At 35.0% G+C, this 16,252-nt stretch overlaps 1 long non-coding RNA gene across 5 annotated transcripts in view; it reads right to left on the bottom strand.

The window, feature by feature from the left end:
* LOC138685909 (uncharacterized) overlaps positions 1 to 16,252 on the bottom strand; it is a 78,487-nt gene that overhangs the window by 38,904 nt on the left and 23,331 nt on the right. The window contains exons 3-4 of one of the 5 annotated variants that reach the window (XR_011325304.1): positions 13,052 to 13,196; positions 6,870 to 6,978 (exon numbers count right to left, since the gene is read on the bottom strand). The exons of 1 other annotated variant lie outside the window; for it this stretch is intronic. This is a non-coding gene — a long non-coding RNA (uncharacterized lncRNA). Of the gene's footprint in view, positions 1 to 6,869; positions 7,004 to 13,051; positions 13,197 to 16,252 lie in introns of all 5 variants that reach the window. 3 more of the 5 variants (XR_011325299.1, XR_011325307.1, XR_011325314.1) reach the window with 3 other exon arrangements.

Genomic DNA, 16,252 nt, shown 5'->3' on the forward strand with positions numbered 1-16,252 from the left:
AATAATAAAAGCTATTTGGTTAAATTCATTTTTAGCACTCTGGAGCTCCTAGTATCTTCTGTGCACACACAGATAAATAAAATTCCACAGGATGCATCCACTATTTTTAATAATAATTTATATAAGCATTTATATTTATAAAGCACTGAGCAAACATTAAGTGATCTTTACCCCTTTGCAATATTATCTATACTCTAATCAACATTTTCACACATTACAGAACACCAAGAAAATGCACTGATACCCAAGGCCATAATCCCTGGAGCCAGATATTTTTCTGCTTGTGCCCGCACCTGCAGTGATTGCATACCAGGCTGACACTGTACATTCTGAACACTTTGAAGTGAAATCCTAACAAAATACTTTATGTCATTTCAAATTGAGAAGGACAATACAGCTTTCTTGAATCAGTGTGGCCATTTTCCAATGTTAATAAAATTCTCATTTCTGTAACACATAACCCTGAGGCACACAGCCCGTTAAGTTCCAAATTATTTCATGACAAATTTGACATACTGAGTTTTATAGGCCTAACACAATTTTAAACACAAAAGAAATAACAGTGCACCATGCACTGTGATCATTTTTAGAAACACTTAACACAATCACAGCTGTTTAGCTCTTGTCCTGCTTGCAAAGAGCTTTATTTTTCAAATTTAATCCAACAATCATGGAAAATATCAATAGACAGTAATATTAGAAGATGTATTATGTTAGTATATAATACATTTATGTCACATTTGCTTCTCAGTGATAGTAAATCCACCAACACCTTCAAAATGAAACAAATATTAAGATATTATCAGTCTACAGATATTAAAAGTTTAAAACAGCTAAACCTGGAAGAAAAGAGTTATCATTAAAAATCTATTGACCATTGGAAGTTAACTATCTATACCACACTGATAAACACAATAATCACGTTTGTGAGATGCTACTGCATGATTAGATATAAAAACTAAAATTATTAGAATAACTACAGATAGAAAGGGTTTGGTTTTGGATTTCTTTCAAATTTTAAAATTATTTTGCCTTCCATAGTGACTTATTACTTTAACTGTACATGAAAGAAGGGGAAAAGTTATACTATATACACATAATAAATAGTCAGTATTCTAAAGAAAAATTACTTGTTGCATTTTTGGCAAAACTAGAAGCACATTCTATAGTATTGAATCAAAGCTTTTATCATATGATTCACTAAAACTGTGAATGAACAAACACTATATTTGGAAAAATCATTTACGGAAGTTTATATATTCCTAAGATTTCAGCGGTAATAAAGGTGTTCTGTATTTAAAAAATGCTTTGTATGAATGTAAATATCTATGGTGATAATCTTCATAATAATCCATCAGATCTTATTCTCAATTCATTAGGTAAAAAATTTACAAGTCATATTATTTTATGACTGATTATTTATGACTTCCATATACCCAAAACCAACACCCTGGAGAAATATTTGTTAACGTACTGGCCCAGATCCTCCAGCATGCCTGCTCGTTGCATAGCTCAGAATTATGTATGGAGCTCCTCCTTTGTGCTCCAGCTCTCCTATATTCATCTGTGAATATCTGAAAGCCACATAAAATTTGAAGGATCAGCTCATTGCCCTCAAGACCTTCTACACAGATCTTAAATAGCTATGGACCTTTTCTCCCCTTTGTCAGCTTATGGTGGAAAGTGGCATAAAGGTCTTTTTAAACACCTCAGCTTTCTGGAGGATCAACCTTAACATATAAGAAGACAAATTGTAAAGTCAAATTCTAGCAGTGAGGCAAGATTCATAGTTGCCAGAAAACTTGCAGAAGTCTGGAAAGACCTTCTGAAGGAATCAGAAATGGATACAATAATGTTCACACTCTAGCTACTTTAATTTGTCATCCCACAAACAGCGAGTCAACTCCAAGCCTACATACACAATCTCCAAATAAGTCTGGAAGAAAATATGCTTACATGGTTCTTCATCAGGACAATATAATGACTTGTATAACATTTGCAGTGTTATCAGAGAAACTGAATATTGTACTAAATGAGTAACAAAAGAAGGCATCATTAAGGCTGGTATTATAATAAATTACATCTAAATTAGCAGTTTTCCAATGAGCATTTCTTCATTATTCCACTGACTGATGAAATTATATATAAAAAGCCCAACTTTCTAAGCAGCTTAGAAAGCTCTGTTTTGATATTTTAAACATACAACTAGCATTAGGCCTACCCCAATATCTCTGCTACTGATTGTTCTCAACAGCCAAATGCTTGCTAATGAGACAAGTGAAGGAGAAATGTTAAGGTATGGAGATTTTTCCAAACTTCCAAGGACACAACACAAGAAGGAAAGCCTAAAGGGGACATTGTAATATGATAATTTTTTGGCAGTCTGGAGGAAAAGTCACTTCAGAAGGGCCATGGCAGGACAAAAAATGGAACATTGCAGTAACATATTCTAATGGCACTGAGGATCTTCACCAAAAACATGCTGGAAATTTCAAGGGAACTACAAAATTTAAAAACAACTGCCTGTTTTGTTAACCAGTTCAGATTTTCAGGTAAAGCCTCACTGAAATAAATCTTATTTCACAGTATGTATATTGACCTGTAAAAATAAGGGGTAAATGTGATGTGGTGGCAAAAAAACCATGGCAGCTTTCTTCCAGGAGACACTGAAGTATTCATTCCTTTGTTCTTTCTTTTTTAGCACTGTATCTTATCCCATATAGGATAAAACAGTCCTTCTGATAAGGAAGATTTGTAGGGGGGTTGATAAGTTGTAAAAAAAGAAAATAGACCTAAGGAACTCATCTTCAAAGCTATGGTTTTAAGGCCTAGAAAAATAAGTTTGGGTCACACTTCGGTGCAGGCAAGAGTTTGGATCAAACAGCTTGCATAAAGCCACATTACTGTTAGGTCAATACCAATACTGAGTTCCTCTGTACAAAGTTTATGAATGTTCATTATTTGTAAATATAGAAAATATTTTATTTCTGGTTATTCACAAACTTCTCATTTCTTTCTTCTTCTAACTGAACTAAATTAATCTAGGCCCCATAACTGCAATGATACAGGTATGATAATGCAATGACAGATACAGATGCTTCAAATCCTTATTAGAAATTTATGGTACACTTTAAATAATAATGTTGCTGTATCAGCTGTTTGATTTAAGCATCACCACCACCATAGATCATCCTCTTCAGAAATGAAGTAACATAGGTAGGTTAACGCAGATTGGAAGTAAACTGGGAGGGACCTGACATATGTCCAAAGTGGCTCATCAGTAGTAAAGTTTTTGGTTTCATTATTATCTGAATTTAAGCTCAAAATCCATTTGCTTTTCAAATTCTTCAAGATATTTAGGTAAGAGGACTAAACACATCCTCTCATTTTTTTTATAGTGGGTGGAAAGAGAAGTAGAAGCAAGCAGCATGTCTCCTCCTCCCCTTGGAAATTCCACTTCATCTTTTGAACCAATAAAAAAATGGTATTCCCGTGTCTGAATGAAAGTGTTTTTCTATAAAATGGCAGCCACTGATGATAAATGTAAGAACAGGCAGGCAGGAAGCTGAAATTGTATTGACATATGCAGATAACAAGGAACAGAAAAGGAAGAAACATCCCCCAGCAAGTAAGTTTCAACGATTTGGATATACAAAACAGGTAATACTTTGCACAGTGCAGCTACCACAGTAGACACTCTGAAAGCGGACAAATTCTCATTCGACCTGTACTAATAGCCCTGTTAGCAGTGGTCAAAGGTGCATAAGCACCCAGGGAACAAATGGGACTTGCACCGCCCTTTTCTTATTGCCCTATGCCTGCCATTTGCTCAGCAAACTATTCAAACTATTGTCCTTTAAACCCACCTTTGCTTCCAATGCATCGTATGGAGGAAAGCAGGGGGCTAGAAAAGATGGAAGAAATTTCTGCAGTAACCAGACACCACTCTGGAGCTTAAGTACAAAACTGTATGTTCACATCCTAGATTTGGATGCACTGATAAATTCTCCACATCTCCAGTTGGATTTAGTTCTGTAGATAGAAAATAGCTGCCTGTTTAAATGCAATTCCAGTGAACTATGTTTTTATCAAACAAATTCTGCTATTTTTCTGAGTTATGCTACTAAAATACAACATGAATAATTGCCTTTGTCCTAGTCCATAGTAAGACCAAGGTCTGCAGACTGATTTTTTGCATATATCATGGTACAGTGTTTGCATCCCCCTGGGCAATGGCACAGAGAATGCTGGACATTTAAATCATAACAGAAATAGTGAAACTGAATGGTGATTTCAATACATGAAAAGGGATGGGGTGTTCATCTCCAAGAGGTGGAATAGTGTCCAGATGTGCCAGACTTGGTCTGTGGTAAGTTTCCAATAAGGACATTGGAAATGTCTCTGCAGTTAGTAATGACTGTTGGAGAACGTTCATCTGTGGGTAGGCGAGGTGGCTGTGATGGTATTGAGAGGCAGTTTGAACACCAGGGGAAGAACACCTCCATTTATGTAAATATGATTTCATTTACATAATGAATAGGAAATGAAGCAGAACATTTTGAAGATATTCATCACTATGGCAGTGGCAAAGTCATCTCTATTTCATGTTACCAGAGATTGCATTAATAAGGCCTGATAGATTAGCAACCACAAAACTTTATGTCAAAGTCCTGAATTGTTTAAAATGTTTTTCTCCAGGAGAGAAATGAAATCAGCATAAAAAAGAGAAAGTCAGTCACATATACTATCTGCATGAGTCCTAGTAAAATAAGCAAATCATTCTGGGAAAAAAAAGAAAAAAAAAGAAAAAATCAATTCTATCTTTGTCAAAACCAGGAAATACAGATTTCTCAGGTACATAATTACTCATTTTCCTCCTTGAGGTCCTAGGTATACTTGAACATACTGAGGTTTGCAATATTACATCAGAACACTTAGTTTCTCTGTGTACATGTGTGTTGACTTGCTTACATTAATAATAATCTTTCCTATAGATTGCCTACAGGACAACAAAACAGAGTACAGAACAGCAATAGGTCTCCAAACCATTTAAATCATATAAATTGTGAGAACATAAACAGATCTTCTTTGAAACGGTAATAAAATCATATGCCTGATTTTACTTCATTGGAATAAAACAGCACCCCGAAATGAAGAAGTGCATTTCTTATAAAATTAAATCTAGCTTTTGGTATGATTACAACAATTATTATAAAACTGTGTCCTTAGGTTTTCTTTCCAAATTAACGGTTCTGGCATCATACCTCAGATCTTAATTTTGTGCCTTCAAAGATTTGGAGAAAATGCAGAAATTACGCTATGTAGTTCCAGCAGCAGCAAAACAAAACTTAAATTCAAACACACTGGTATTGAAGTTAAGGGCCATCAGTACAACTATATATGCCATGGGTACACTTGCAATACAGTTCATATCACACAAAAGAATGTGTCCTTGCCTTTTTGTCATGAGAAAATAAAATTATTCAAATAACTTTGAAGATGCTTTTAAAAAAAAAAAAACAAAACCAAAAACAACAACAACAAAAAAACAAAACAACAAACGGTTGTGGAATAGGTTTAAAAAAAGAATTTTATTAAATTGTTGCTCGTATAAAGGCAACTTTCAGAAATTAAAATTTTTGTGCAAATGTGGAAAGTAAAAAAGAGTGTAAGCCTAGAAAGTGAAATATAAAGACATAAAAAAAAAAATCTAAAAAATATTTTAAGGAACTTTTTATAAAGATATAAAAACTAATAATGAAATCTTTTCAGCATCAAAAGCAGGCAGTCTGCCAAAGACTCTGTAGGACCAATAGATGATTGAGGAGCTGTAAAAGAAGATAAGGCCAAAGCTGAACCGTTAAATTAATTCTTCATATTGGTGTTCTCTATAGATGAGATTAGACTGGTTTCCACATAGGAACCTTTTTTATAGAGGGAGAATTGTAGGAATTACCTGCAATTGGTCTCTCAGTCAAAAAATTCTTAGAACAAATCAATAAAATGAATAGTAACAAATCACCACAATGACATGATATTCACCTATGAGTCAAAGAAAGTCAAATATGAAATTGCTAGATGATTAATACTACTGAAAGTGATCTCAGTGCTGAGAGAATCAATAGTAACAAAAGTAATCCAGTTCTATTGGCAGGTTTCAGCTGGACTAGAAGAAAATATGCATGAGTAAATCTGACTTCTTTATAAGGAAAAAAAAAAAGGGGGGAAACTAAAGTTTAAAAATTAGTAGACCTACAGATAAATATGATATAATAATAAAAGTTAACTCAGCTTTTGTAGTGTATTATTGTGCCTTACAAACCTATTGGACCTCTTTGAAAAATTCAAGAGCATAGTTGCATGGGAGATGTGGCTGATGTACTTGAATTTTAAGATAGCTTTTAACAATGACCCTCACCAAGGGATCTTACAGACAGTAAGTTACTTGGAATAATACGTAAAATATTCCCTAAGATTCTTGATTTGTTAATTGATAAGAAATAATGAATAATAATTTTTAAAAAAATTTCTTCTGTGAAAGGAGTTTTCCAGAAAAGCCCAACAAGGATGTGGATATCTCTTCTATTCACAGTTTATATACAGGATCTGGGGATGCTAATGAAGAGGTGACAAATTTTGCTGGCAATGCTAAATTATTTAGGGTTATGAAAACAAAAGCCAGGTGCAACAAGTTACAGAAGGTTATCACAATAATGAGTGTCTGGACAAGAAAATATTTAACAAATATCAACATCCATTAATACAAAACAACTCTTACTATGATTAGTCTAAATTGGCTATGTCCACTCAAAACAGAGTTTTGGGAGTCTTTATGAACACATTTATACGAGCTTCAGCTCAATACTCACAAGAGATCATGAAAGCAGCAGAATGGTAGACATAGTTGGAAAAGAATAAATCTTGTTGAATATTGAGTGCAGTTCTACTTCCCCACATCTGAAAGTGGACCCTGGAGAACTAGAGAAGATACAGAAAAGTGTACCTAGGATGAAAAAAGGTTGTTATTTAACAAGGAGAGATGAAAAAAGACTAGGTGGAAAAGAAACACCCATGAGATTAATATGATGAAATCCTATAAAATATTGAGTGGAATAAAGAAAGTACACAGAGAACTGTTCCCTGGTTCCCACTGTGAAGGAACTTAGGAGACTTAGTTATCAAGTGGCAGGCTTAAAGCAAACAAAAGGAAACGCTTTTCACAAAGCACGTAATTAAACTGTAGAACTCATAGCTACAGGATGTTGGAGATGTCAAAAGCTTAGGTGGGTTAACAAGCAATTAGAAAAACTTATGGAAGAAAAAATTCATCAAAGGCTATTATATAACACACACACACACAAAGTTTCACACTCAAAGTCCCTGAGCTATGGTTTGACAGAAGTTAGAAGCAATAGCAGGAAAAGTTTTACTTTCTACTTGCCCTGTTCTGTTATTCTCTCTCAAAGCTTTAGCTACTGGTCACTGCCAGTATACTGGTCTATTCAAATTTTTATACGTGTTCTTATATTTATGCTCATCACTTTGTTTCGTAGGGGGTTGCCTTTGATCTTTGTGTTAATGACTTGATAAGAAGTAAACTTACTAAAAGAAGAGCAATGACTACTCTGTAAACATATTTTTCCTATAGATGCTTGGTGAAGCAGTCTTTTACCCAAATTAAATGTCTATCGTAATTTGCAGTGAACACCATTATCATTCATGGCAGTCTCAAAACAGCTTTGTCTAACAATCTGTACTAAATAGTTGTTATTGCCCCTGTAGCCTGTAACCTGCATTTTTTCTGCAATCTGCTTCTAGGTGTACCTCCAGACACTGACTCCTTGTTTTACAATGAAGAATTTTCGAACAGTCTGGGAACTCCAGCTGACAAGCATGAGTTTAAATAAAGACAGCTGTTCTGAGGGAGCAGCCCCCAACTCCTGAAGAACTTTCAGGATTACTGTATTCACATGCTTTCCGAGCTGACAGTAAACAGTTGAGCCTTATTAAGTATTTGTCTCTTGAGCTCAATGAACTGTCATTTTTCCGTTAAAAAATAAAGCTATAAAACTCTATGGCTGGCCTTTAAAAAAAGCAGTTATTGTTACCTGGTATTGCTAGGCTTCCACAGATTTCCCAAGAGAGGTTACAGTTAATGAAACTCACAGTTAATTTGCATATGTTTCACAAAAGACCACTTTTGGTATGAAATTCAAAACACTTTACCAATACTTGTTTAGCAACAAACATTATGAAAGAGTATGATTTCTAAGGTTTTTCTCAGATGTTGGAGCAAAGCTATCTTATGCCAGAGTAGCATTACACAGCATGGGCCAGTATTCAGTTGATATAAATCAGAAATAATCCATATTACGGAACTACACCATTTGCACTTAGAGAGGATGCAACTCAGGGTCATTAGCCTGACAATACATGTTAAAATTCATCCTTTTATATTTGATCACCTGATTAATAAAGGTATTGTTACCAGGATTCTTTGAGGCTATTTCCTCCCAGAAGGATATTATAACATGTCTTGCTTGAGTAGCACACCAGAGCTCTTAAATCAGTACAAACCTGACAATGTGGGACATTTGAAGGAAGCTGCTACCCCAAGCAGCACTGAGACACTGACTAGAAATAAAATTCAGATAGCTTACCTGGTTTGTTCTCAAGTGAATGATTTCAGGAAATCCAGTCTATAATATTGCATACAGTGACTTCGCAGACTTTGCTTATTTAGCAATACACACAAAGAGCACATTGCAGCTCTGCTCTGATACCTATGCTGATCTGAAAACTGTTTCTGGTGCCATTTTAAGTTGCTTTAAGTTGCTAAGACTTTCTGCAATGCACTGTTATTAATTTATTTACAGTCTTGACTCCTTTTTCTTCATTTAAGTGCTTCTATCCATTCTAGAAATAAAACATTATCTACATCAATTCTTGATTTTCCAGACTTTGGTCACTGCGCTTCAAAGAGGCATATGGGTGCTCTCTTAATTTCAGGACTCTGCTACTAAGTGGAAGGAATAAGAACAAATAATTCAGAGCCCATACCCCTCTAAAGCAACTGTATTTTAAGCAATGAAATTATATGTGTATAAATGACACGTGAGTGAAACCCACTGCCATCTTTGCTATTAGTTTCTAATTATAGTGGTAAAGACAAAAAAAATCTTGCAAGTCTTTACTAGAACAGCTACAACCTATACTGATAGATTGCCAAGGGCAGGGTCCAATGCAGAGAGATACCAATTGCAGGATTTATGTATGCCAGTTTGTTTATGCATATGAATATATAAGAAGCCACAACTTTAAAGCATCATCTCCAGAAAGTGACGTCTCTAAAAAGCACTTCATGTCCTTTAAAACCAAGCAACATAATGACAGCAGCAAAAAGTACAAATGAAAAACAGTTGATATCAACCTCCAGTCGAGTCAGACCTGTGCTAGTACACATGAGCAGCAGGGACCATGGACACAGTGAAAACCTTCCTGCTCTCATGTAAACAGAAATGGATTCAGAGCTTCTTCTACTACAGCAATAAACTCCAGAACGAAAGTCTGAGTCATGCATGTTAGACAAACTCCTACTTAGAGGTACTAACTTTGCCTTGCTGAAACTGAAAATCCACTTAGAAATTAAATTCATCTGCACCTGAGTATGATAGCAAATGATTTTTGTGATCAACATGAGAAGGTATGTTGGCTGCCAGGCCTTACCAAGTCATTAATTTCTCTCCAGTCACTGTTTCTGATGACTTTCCCTAACCATTAAAGAAAGATGCAAATACTGTAAATGTTCTGGTCTAGTTATATTGATTGCCATTAGTAGGAAAAAGCAAAAATCTCATTTCATCTAACCTTATGTTATCGAAATAAAACTGGGAGCAGAACTTCAGCAGGTAGTAGCTGGCACACCTCCAATGAATTCATGCAAATTTATTCTACGTTCCCTAAGTTGTTTTCTCTATAGAATACACAGCATCTAAATTCTAAAAAAAAAATAAAATTAAAAAAAAAAATCAGAATGTCATTTCAACTTTATATCACTTAGAAAAAATGTTAAATTAGACCTCCAATTTCTTCTAATGTTTGTTTTTATCACTTACATTTATTAATTTTATTAACACACTACCGATTCTTCTATCTATAACATTCAATTTTAAGCACACGTGAATATTACTTTTTTTATCAAATTTGGGTTGCATTTGAACTTATTATGTGCATTTAAAAATAAGATTTAAAATAATTATTATTACTTCCTACTATAAATTATTTATATGTCTCACAGATATAAAAAAATAACTGTCCTTACATTCAGATTTACATCTAAGCATCAGTCCAGCTGGAAGCCAACAGGGATTTATATAACATCAGGTATCTGTTGATCAAACATAATGCCCTTAGTTTCAATCTTGCAAATGCTTGTTCAAGTGCATTTTCCTACTGATGAGCCATACTTTCAAAGTGCTACAGATCATGAAAAAGTAAACCAAATGAGTGAGATGAAGGTGTCAATGAATGAGTCAAATACAAAAGGGCAGTAAAAAAAAAAATACTATCTCTTAGAACAGGTTAGATATTCCAGTAAGAGCACCTCAGTCTTGACAGGGTGCTCTTTGTACAAAGACCACTCTCTATTTTCTGTTATGTGGTCATGTTATTTTTATTCCATGTAGGACTCTCTTCAATCTGCAAAATACAGTCAGAATTTCCTTGGGAACAGCAGCAGATTCCTGCCCAATACAGCAAGTACCAAAGTCAGCAGACCTTCAGAAACCAAACTCCCGTTAGAAGAGCACTAGGCAAAGCAGCACACCAACTGCCTGTTGATGTCTATTTTGTATTTAACATCTCTCCTTTCCTCTTGCTCCCATAACATGGGAATAGATATCACTGTTTTACACATCATGTGTGCATGCTTATGTACATCAGACTTCCAAGAAGTGCTTTTGGCTACTTGGATAACTGATCTTCCCACAGATACAAACTGTCTACAAATAACCTGCAGTATGATTACTACCTATGGCAAAATTTCTAGGAAGTCTTATCCTTGGGGAAAGAATTTAATGATTTCAGACATTGCCTTATCTAACTTGCACCTTCCTCTACAATCCTTTCAGATGTGTAAGTGACATATAAAGCAGAAGAAAAAAATCTCCGTAACTTAAAATACTGAGGACTTTCTGCTACCTGCTCCAGTTCCTGTATATTACTATGCCACCTCAGAGGAAGCCTGGATCTAAAGTGAGTAGAAAGAAAGTTGTCTGTAATTTTGGCTATTTTGCAATCATGAACAATTTTGGATTGTTTGGTTCATTAGCTGTTTGTCTCCCCTGTTTTTCTCCTTTGGCATGCAGGGCAAATTTTAGGCTGAAACCTGCACTGAGGATATGCAGAACCTGAACTATACAACAGTGGGTTAAGTTCAAGATATCCAGCAAGATTAAGGTAGCCAGGCTAGCAAGAAGATGAAAAGTTCACAAGCAGTGCACAAAAACACAGGCATAATAATAGCAATGTTCTAAGCAGGGTGCTCATACAGAGCTCATCTGTAGGCTGCAGAAAAACGTTCATCTAGCAAAGAGCAGTGACAATTGAGGATATGAGCAACGCTCAGGTTATCTTCCTGTCTCTTCACAAGACACTGGCAGTTCTGCAGCTCGTTGGCAGAATGGGTCGTACAACAACTCCATGTGTCATGGAGTGGTATTAATCCACTGATGAAGGCAGTTTGAAAAGAGAACTGACTTTCCCTGAAGCAGACAAGGCAAAGCTCTCAGACTCCTTTGTCCAGCAGAGCTGTGGGAATGGCAGCTTCTAGTTGGTGGATTATAGTTTTAGAGGGCTGAGCATAGTAACATCTTCATGCAGCACTGCTAGATCTAGAAAAGATCTTCTCGTGACCTTATTTAGATTAGACTGTCTAAATTATTTAGAGGCTTCTTTTTTTTTCCACCACAAAGTCACAAAAGAAAGAAAAAAAGGCTGTGAATGATTGAAAAATAAAAGGCTATCACCTTTTTTTTTAAAACAGATTTTAAAGGGAGGAAAGATGTTTGCATGTGTGCCTTTTTGCTCCTTTGATATGAGAAGAAAGCCTGAAGATTTTTTTCTTTTCTCTCTTCTTTTAAAACAAGGAAATTCAGTCTTTGCCTGTAGAATATTCTGTGACTAGCAGGAATAGTAAAACAATGGTTTCACAGAAGTTGGGAACGTGACCAGAGAACAGAAAGCATTTTCAGTGCAAAAGCTAGTATTTTAATATTTTTGATAAAAATGTGTTTATTAAAGCTTAAAAAACTTCTCCTTAAGAATCATCTGAAGGCATATAACAGGTTACAGACTTCATAAAAGTTTCTAGCAAAATTAGGTAAGATTTTCCATGTTACCATTAAATGTATGTAAGATAGCAAAAAGCCATTTAAAAAAAGACTGCCTATTTTCATGAATTCTTTGTAAACCACACAGACTTAATCTCTTGGTTTTATCCTAGATCTCCTTCATTATCCAACCTCTATAATAAATGTCAAAACATTCTAAGGAATTTGCTTAACATCATTTGGTCAGCACCTGTTATCACACTATTAAACTAAAGTATCTCAGGAAAAAACAGCTTCTTTTACAGTAGTACGAGATGTACTAGTCCTAAAGTTATTTTATACTTAACCTTCAAGCCATTATGCTCTAGGATATAAACCAATCATCACTGACAGAGATTAACAAGAAATTTCCTCTACGGGCAGAATATTTCATAAGTGCTCACTGCAGGGTTTCTTGCACTGTCCTCTAAAGCATCTGGCAACGGCCATTGTCAGATGGAATAATAGCATAAGAAAGCTGTTAGTCTGTTCTGGAACGGCTCCTTTTGTATGCTAAAGCTTTTGTCCCTGATCTTCCTGTACCTTCTCCCTGCAGTTCAAAACAGGCAATGCAGATATCTTCACACCTATTACCAGTTAACTAGTGAAATCTTTCTCTTATCCTTGCATACTTTAGTAGAAATGCAGCAACTGCCATCACAGGGAATCATAATTGGTCTTACCTATCATATGCAAACTTTGGGTATTCTTCTGGACCAGCTTTTGGAAATAGTGTTTTAAATCATGAAGTTTAATGTAAGATTCATCTTCCAAGTGTTCCTGAAATTTTTGTTGTTCCCAGAAAGAATTATGTAAATATTTCTTCCACTGAGAGAAGAGAAGCAAATAAACAAGGTCAACAAGAAGAATGACCTATACAGGCTCATAAACTTTTGACTTCCACATGTCAAATTAAATAAAGTAAAACTTTCTTCAGCAGATACCTGAATCAAGAATTAACGTTCTTCTAAAGCAGTTGTCCATGCCATTAGTTTCCTTAGGAATGAACTAGTTCCTTGAGGAACATCTCATGCCAGCTCATTTTTCTGACTAACCATATTTTGGATCAGCGGTGTGGAATACACAGAGAAAAAGAGGCTAATTTTAAATCTCACCATGTAAGAGATGATAAGGATGTTTGTGTATCTCTAACAGTCACATTCCTCTTGTTTTCTGATTCTGATTTTATTGGAAATCCTGAGAAGTACCATAAGGAAAACTACAATTCAAAGGTAGTCCATACACATATCTAGATGTGTACATAGATATACATGAATATCTATGACTGTTTCTGAATGTAGTTTCGTATTTCCATGACTGAAATAGGCCTGTATCACAAAAGACTACATTTGATAAAAGATATTAAGCAAAACCATTTTCTTACCTGTTGCAGCTCAGTTCCTAGTTTACTGATGATTCTTAACATATATCAGTTACTGAAATTCCCATATTAAAATACTCCAGCAATACAGTTTTTAAAAACCATGAAAAATCATGAAGATTAATTTATCAGTCACAGTCCAATGAGTTTGTTGTTCTGACTGCATGCAGACACTGAGGGGATTTTAAGAGACCTGTCTGGGAAAACTAACTTATTTTGCATTCTTAGTACTATGAAAAAAACCTGTATCAGATACTACTGTGGTAAACACTGGCATCTATAGAGGAACTAACCCTGTCACTAGCAACTGAAACTAATGATGATATTACAATGTGAGTACAAAGAGGATTAGTCAGCAGTGACTACAAGAGAACTCAGCTGTGTTTTGTGCTCCTTGGCACTGATTTGCTAGTTAAGTGCTAATGGAAACCCTGTTTTCACAGGAAGAACTAATAGGAAAAAGGACACTTGTTTAGTGAGGTTCTGAGTCCAGTATCATTGTCTGGGTTTAAAATCTGAGCTAAGATTTTAGTATAGTTAGGGTTCTTTTTCTTGTATATATGCTGGGTTGCAATGACTGGTCAGAACCATGAAAGTGGTGTTAAAGCAGAGCTTGTTACTAGGTCCCTTTTTATATCTTCCCAGATGCATAATCATGCACTTTGGATACATTAAAATGATAAACCAAGATATCAGCCATGGAATTTTCTCAGATTAGAGATGTTCTTACATGGTATAGATGACAGTAGAGACAAGTGATGCACTGCTCAAAGAACTTAATATTCTTCTTTATATTATTACAGTTAGGACCATATGTGATATAAATGTCCACAATCAAAAAGAACCTGAGCATCCACATTGTCATTTCTTAAGTTAAAAATTTAGTGTAAATTCTTCAAGTTCACTATTTTAGAACTGAACAGACAATGGATTTTCAAAGTCTTTTTCTCTGTATTGTTTATTGTATAACGAGTGTGTTTCCTTCTTGCAAGGGGAAATATGCCCCCTGTATTCACAGAAAAAAATATTTTCTTCCACCTATAATCAGTACATTAGCACTTGTAGTTATTTTTTAAGTTAAACATGAGGCAGGAAGATTTCTGTTTGTTCTAAAAATGTACTTGGGGAGGTTTCAAAAACCCTCAGTTTTGGCCTAAATTTTTTGGATGTCAATGGCAAAACACATTGATGTCAATAACTGCTTTAAATCATACCATTAAAAAAAAGAAAAGCTTATGAGTCAGGCCACAAAATAATTGACTGCCTTTAAAATAATTATTTTTTTAAATCATAAATATGTGGATCCTTTTGTTTTGTGCCTTAGATCATTTACAAATCTGTTTTCCCAGTATTTTCCCCCATAGTCCTTCAGGGCTAGAAAAATTTATTTTAAATGAAAACTGAGATTTCTGCATATTTGTATAAACAAAGGAGGTGACCCATAACAGAAGCACACAATATTATGATTCCCATCCCCAAAAAACTATAGAGTTGCCAACCTTGCTTCCCTGGACAGAGAGGTCAGCCAACACCAAACCTTCTTAAAAATCCCACCTTGATGAACTATCTCTAAAAGAGATGTTTTGAAAAGTGTCCAACAAAATAATCTTGGATTCTCCACTTTACAGAAGGAAAGGTCCAGATGCATGTGAAAATGGAAGTTCTTTAATACTCATCAAACTGTCTGCAGGATAGCATCCATGGGAAATATTTCGATTAATGTTTTTTGTGAATTTGAGAAAATTTGTGTCTTCTCCACATTTCTCAGTCTACTAAAACAACATAGGCTGATGCCAGTTATTTTGAAGAAATATATTCATGTTTTAAAACAGCATTTCCAATAGTTTAATACATGTGTCAGAAAAACAGCAGTATTACCAGTGGCAGAGAGTAGAATGGCTCAAAAATACACAAGACAGCTGAAACACAACAACAGCCTTCTCATAAATTCCCATGTTTTGCAAAATTAAATGGAAATTTGGATCAGAAGTGCCATATTATAGCTGCAGAAATAAACAAAGTTCAGGGTAAGCTTTTTTAATTCTATGTGCAGTTCTGTTAAAAACTTCTCAGGTTTGAATGGGAATTCTGCCATCTCGTGGTCACAGTTTTTTCTACAATACTCCAGCAAATTAACGTTGAATATAAATACACATAGCTTTTGAAAGACTCATTTAAAATAAATTCATGCTTTAGCAGCTGTAGGATTACTTGATAAATATGAAATATTACCTAGTCATACTAAGCCCTTCAGCTCAGTGAAATTTTGCACAGCATGTTACCTATGAAGATAAGTTTATCCTTCTTGCCTGTTTATTCTACACATTTAGAGGATATGTAATTTTTATTTATTTAATGTTCACTACATGAAAGTCTTTCACTGTACTTTTCTGTGAATTCAATGAGACATGCCTCAGTTTTGTGTATATTTGCCAGTTATTTATAATTTGCTAGCTTGCAAGTAGCAAACTTCTAAGCCTGCTTCTCCGTGAGAAGGTGGCTC

This window comes from Haliaeetus albicilla, chromosome 1 (assembly GCF_947461875.1).
Source record: "Haliaeetus albicilla chromosome 1, bHalAlb1.1, whole genome shotgun sequence".
In the NCBI taxonomy this organism is placed as follows: Eukaryota; Metazoa; Chordata; class Aves; order Accipitriformes; family Accipitridae; genus Haliaeetus; species Haliaeetus albicilla.